The sequence below is a fragment of the Peromyscus maniculatus genome, chromosome X (genome assembly GCF_049852395.1).
Source record: "Peromyscus maniculatus bairdii isolate BWxNUB_F1_BW_parent chromosome X, HU_Pman_BW_mat_3.1, whole genome shotgun sequence".
NCBI lineage: Eukaryota > Metazoa > Chordata > Mammalia > Rodentia > Cricetidae > Peromyscus > Peromyscus maniculatus.
This window is the reverse complement of record NC_134875.1, coordinates 90,450,924-90,456,923: the sequence shown is the minus strand read 5'-3', so window position 1 is coordinate 90,456,923 and position 6,000 is coordinate 90,450,924. Positions and strand designations below refer to the sequence as shown.

The 6,000-nt window shown below is 40.4% G+C and overlaps 1 long non-coding RNA gene across 1 annotated transcript in view; it reads left to right on the top strand.

Moving 5' to 3' along the window:
• Positions 1 to 691: 691 nt before the first annotated feature.
• Positions 692 to 6,000, top strand: part of LOC121825628 (uncharacterized) — a 36,235-nt gene continuing 30,926 nt past the window's right edge. The window contains exon 1 of the long non-coding RNA XR_006067931.2: positions 692 to 833. This is a non-coding gene — a long non-coding RNA (uncharacterized LOC121825628). The remainder of the gene's footprint in view (positions 834 to 6,000) is intronic.

The window sequence follows — 6,000 nt, the reverse complement described above, 5'->3', positions numbered from 1 at the left end:
TGTGGCTTTTAAAAAAATAATACTGGGTTTTTAATCTTTTAAGTATAATATCTTGAGGAAAATTTAATTTCTGGTCTTGTCTTTTCATAAGCCTCATGTACCTGGATGGTCATTTCTTTCTCTGGGTTTGGGAATTTACTTTTTATGATTTTAATAAAGATATTTTCTATGCCTTCACTACGGTATTCTTCTCTTATGCCTATGGGAGGTGTTAAGTGTTCCAATTTCTCTACTTTGTCTTCCATCCCTGACTGTTTTGACAATATCTATTTTGTTGATTAGGTTTTTTTTTTTGGCTTATTTAGTTTTTCATTTCTAGACTCACTTATGTTTGAGTTTTTTTCATCAATTTGAACTCAATTTTCACATCTTGGATTAATTCCCTTGTTTCATTCATTACTTTGTCTCTTTCAAGTTGTTTGACTATTCCTCTAAATTCCTTATCTCAAGTGTGTATATATTATTTTTATTTCTATATTGAGATTGGTGCATCTGAATTAGTTTGTTGTTTGAATCTGTCTTTTTGCTCATGCCAACTTTCTTTTTTTCCATGTTTATAATGTTCTGGGGGGAGCTAATTCACCTAAAGGTTGAGTATTGATTTTCTCTGTTTATCTGGTATTTGGAACCAAAGTCTATTCCAGTTCTTCTGTTTGTCAAATATAGTCTTGGTGCCTTGAGTGACCTTTGCCAGGAGCTTGAATCACAGTTCTGAAAGTGTGGACTTGCCTTGGGACAACTGGAGGATCCAATTAGGCAGCTGGCATAGCTCTGGATCTTCAGGTCATTGGTGGTGCCTGGAGAAGTCCTGTTGAGGTACAGGCTGGGATTTGGTGAGTCTCAATGGGGTAGAGAGGATCTGGGAGGTGTCAGTTTCGGGAACACAGCTGCTGGGCTTGGGAGACCTCAATACAGGGAGGACAGGAAGAAGTGTGAAGATAGTTTAGCCGGGACTCTGCCATGTGGGCAAGCTGGAAAATCCTTGGAGGAGAGCAAGCTAGGATCTAGTGAATCCCAAAAGCAAAGAGAGAGGCCAGGAGGAGGTGGCAGTGCCTGGCAAGCAGCCACAGGGCTTCAGCTACCAGAATGGAAGGAGGCTGAAGACTGCAGAAAACTTAACTTGGTCTCTATATCAGTTGGACAGGCTCCAGAGTGTTTCTTATATGACTTGTCATATACCCTATAGCTTAAAGAATATCATAAGGTGCTGGAAAGCTAAAACAATTCATTCATTCATTCATTCATTCATTCATTCATTCATTCATTCATTCAAGAACATCCATGCCATGGACTGTATGTAGAGGCCAGAGAACAGCTTGTGTAAGTTGGTTCTCTCTGTCTACCATGTGGAGCCTGGGTATTTAACTCAGGTTGACAGGCTTGATGGCAAGCACACTGTCACTTTGTGGATGCCAGGGTGTTTCATTAACTTACTTAATGTAAAGATAAAACATGTACAAAACATAGTATATCTCTCTATTTGTTTTCTGAATAAAAAAAACTTGCACAATCTTTCTTTCACCACCATAATTTTCCAGTGGATAAACCAAAGATTATAGTGCCACAGATCCCAGCAGATGTGGAAGGTTACCAAGAGTATGTGGCTAGAAGCCTGGGTACAACAGTGAAAGGAAAGCCTGACATTTATCTGAGAAAAAAATTCCTATATAAGTATGTTAGGGCAAGTGCAGGCCATTACATGGAAATTTCTCTTTGAGACAAAACTAAAAAGTTTTGTTGAGGCATCCCTCAAGAATATTTGTACAAAAAATTTGTATGTTATGATTTTTTCTTCAAAAAGAAACAAAATTGATTTACATCACTTCCCTTTAAATTATAGAATTCAGTGGGTTTTTTGTTAGTTTGTTTGTTTTTAGAATATCACAGAATTAAGCAAACTATCATCACAATTGATTTTAGATAATTTTCATCCTTCTAAAGAAAAACTGTATGGAAACCCAAACTTGCACAGCATTCACACCTATAATTTTCCAGTGGATAAATCAAATAGCTATGGCCAAGGACCCCAGTTGGCATAGATGATTACAAAGAGTTGTTGGCTTGTGTCCCAGAAAAACCACTAATTTATTGTCTATGGATTTTCCTATTGGGAACATATTACATGAATAAATCATACAAAATTGTCGTGGAACAATCATTTTGTACACTCTGAAGATGTGTCACTGTGATTGGTTTCATAAAAAGTTAAACAGCCAATAGCTAGGCAGAAATTTGGGGGCAGAGAGAACGCTGGGAAGAAGGTGGAGACACCACGAAACTCTGAGTAAGCAGGATGGGCAATATAGAGACGAGGTAATAAAGCCATGAGGCAGAAAGTAAAATAAAATATATGGGTTAATTCAAGTTATAAGAGCTAGTTATAAACAAGCCTAAGCTATCAGCCAAGATTTCATAATTAATAATAAGTCTCCAGGTCATAATTAGAGAGCTGGCTGGTAGGACAGAGAAAGACTAGCTACACAAAATCTTGTTGGCCTTGACTGTTTTCATATAGTATATTTTCAAGGTTCACCCAAGGTTATATTATGCACCAGTACTTCATTCCTTTTTGGAGATGAGTAGTGTGGTGGTCCGAAAGAAAATGGCGCCCAAAGGGAGTAGCACTACTAGGTGTGGCTTTGTTGCAGTAGGTGTGGCCTTGTTGGACTCCTATGCTTAAGCTACTCTCAGTGAGAAAGACCTTTTGTTGCCTGTGGATCCAGATATAGAAAGCTCAGCTTCCTCTCCAGCACCATGTCTGCCTGCATGCCACCATGTCCCACCATGATGATCATGGATTCAACTTCTGAACTGTAAGCCACTCAATTCAGTGTTTTCCTTTATACAAGTCGCCATGGTCATGGTGTGTCTTCACAGCAATAGAAATCCTAACTAAAACAGAAGTTGGTACCAGGGACTGGGGTATTGTGATAGGCCTGACTATGTGTTTGTTTGGAGGAATATGGACTTTGGTACTTTGGGTTAGGAAAGCAGTGGAGTGCTTTAAGTACTGCTTAATGGGCCATACTAGTAGGAGCATGGAAGACAATGGTGCTAGGAATGATTTGAATGGTGCGGGGCTGGCTCAAGATGTTTCAGATGTGAAGAACTTTAGTATGTTGCCTAGAGATAGTTCTTGTGATGTTTTGGTGAAGAATGTGGCTGCTTTTTGCCCTTGTCTAAAGAGTCTGCCTGAGATAAAGTAAAGAGTTTTGGATTAATTCTATTGGCAGAGGAAATCTCAAAACAGCCTAGCATTGACTCTGTCATGTGGTTATTAGTGATCACTCTTACAAAGATTTATAATGAAAAGAAACAAGCTGAGAAAGTGGCCCCCAAAGGGAGTGGCACTATTAGGAAGTGTGGCCTTGTTGGAAGAAATATATCACTCTGGGGATGGGCTTTGAGTTCTTGTATGCTCTCAAGATACCACCCAGTGTCTCAGTCCATTTCCTGTTGCCTGAAAAGTCAAGATGTAGGACACTCAGCTACTTCTCCAGAACCATGTCGCACCATAATGATAATGGACTAAATCTCTGAAAATGTAAGTCGCCCCAATTAAATGTTTTTCCTTTATAAAAAGTTGCTGTGATGATGGTGTTGCTTTATAAAAGTTGCTGTGATCATCATGTCTCTTCAAATCAATAGAAACCCTAACTAAGACACTGAACAAAAGATGTACAAATGTACAATTTGAGGAGAAAAAGAACACCAGAAAGTGGAATGGAGCTAAGTCCTATGTTTAAGGAGATTAACAGATTTAAAAATGGAACAAAGGGATTGGTGACCTCAGGGCAAGATCCCACCCAGCTAAGCTTCCAACTTGTGAAAAGGAATTAAAGAAACACTTAGAGTCAGGTGTGGTGGTACACGCCTTTAATCCCAGCATTTAGAAGGCAGAGGCTGGCAGATCTCAGAGTTTGAGACCAACCTTGTCTACAGATCCAGTTCCCAAACAGGCAAGCTTAGGTAGGAAGGGAAGGCATAAAAAACAGAAAGTTGTGGAAGATGTAATTGAATGAGGGGGCCATGTTCCAACCCCAGTAAGCAGCAGAACTTGGCAGCTTCAGCTACATGGTTCTGGCTTTAGAGTCAAGGGTAGAAGAAATGGGTTATGGAATCTCCCAGTGTGACTAAGGAAAGCTGCTGAAGTCAGACAAGTGGCAGGGGTGTCCCTGCATGGAGGCCCAGAGAGGCCATTGCATGAAGCTGTGAAGTTGAAACCTGGATTGCCTTGGAGACCCCAAGATGTTGGGGGATGTCAGAGTCATGGGATACCTGCTAAGAAGAGCTGCTAACACAGAGTGGAACCAGCCCAGAAGAAAGAAGTGTGTTGTAGTCAATAAAGCTAAAAGGAGTTGGAGATCTGAAGAGCATTTTCATATTAGACGTGGAGATGCAGTTTGCCTAACTGGTTTTCAATCTTGTCTTGTTCCAGTATTTCCTCACTATGCCCCCTTCCCTATATTTTGGAATGGTAATGTATATTTATGCAATTATATGTTGGAAGTATGTGATCTGCTTTTTTGATTTTTATAGGGGATTACAGTTAAGAGACTGCATGAATCCCAGAAGAGACTTTGATCTTTATACTTTGAAACAAGTTTGAGTCTGTTATAGACTACAGGAACTTTGGACTGAATGCATTTTTTGCATTATGATACGGCTTCAAGCCTTTGGGGGCTAGGGAGTGGAATGTGGTGGTTTGAAAGAAAATGTTCCCCAAAAGGAGTGGCACTATTAGGAGGCATGGCTTTGTTGGGGTAGGCAGGGGCTTGTTGGAGGAAATGTGTCACTGTGGGGGTGGGCTTTTGAGGTCTCCTATACTCAATCTACTCCCAGTGAGGCAGATGAATTCCTGTTGCCTGCACAAGATTTAAAACTCTCAGCTCCTTCTCCAGCACCATGTCTGCCTGCATGCTGCCATTTCCCACCATGATGATAATGGACTGAACCTCTGAACTGTAACTTACCCAATTAAAGGTTTTGTGGTCATGATCTCTCTTCACAGCAATAGAAACCCTAACTAAGACAAATAGCATGTTGTATCATTTCCTATTTTATTTATTTCTTTACTAGTTAAGAGACGGTCTTTCACCTTAGAAAAACTGTGAATAATGGTCCTGTGACTATCCTTATAAAAGTGATTTCCATGTTTAACTAAAAGTGTACTCCTTAAAACCAGTGATGTGAAGTAGATATAGGACCGATGAGGAAATGGAGACTCGGAATATGTGTGCCATCTGCCTTAAGTTCTATACTTAGGAAATGTGTGATGGGCCTAGGATTGGAACCCAGGCAATTTGCCTCTAGAGTCTTAGCGGGAGAAGATGGTGGGGCAGAGAAAAAGAATGTCTGTGTAAACAAAGGAAAGATAACAAACCTTTTAGACTCAGAGGGGAAGATGTTAGGAAATGCACAAGAGAACCAGGAAACTCCAGGTTAGGGCTGGGGAGTGAAGGGGAGCCTGAGTTTGGAGCAGGGCACAGGCACCTGGAGGTTCAGGCAGCACAGGCATGGGTACAGGAGCTGTTCCTGATGACTTGCAGAGACAACACTTTAATGACTTGTAGGAGCCATGAATTAAATTTCTTTCATCTAGGCTGAAAAAACCTTAAATTGATGTTCTAGCATCAGTTCAGTGGAGCAAGGAAAGACATTTCCAAGGCAGGGGCATGTGGACACTCCTTTGTTAACATTCACATGCTGGGTGCCCAGAACACCCTGCACTTGACACAAGGTATGCACTACACCCACAGATTAATTGTTGGAGGATACTCTAGGTTTTGAAAATGAAGTTGTGATTTCCACAAAAGCTTTTGACCTTTACCTCAATGGCATTTGCCTATCAAGAGGCATAAAACCCTGTGTCATTTAAAATGAAGTTTAAAAAGACACATCTTACACATTATGTAGTAACAAAAGAGTAGCAATTATGCATGATTTTCAGTTCAATTGTACTATATTGTAACCCACAGTGTGAGAGAAGGGGCATGCATG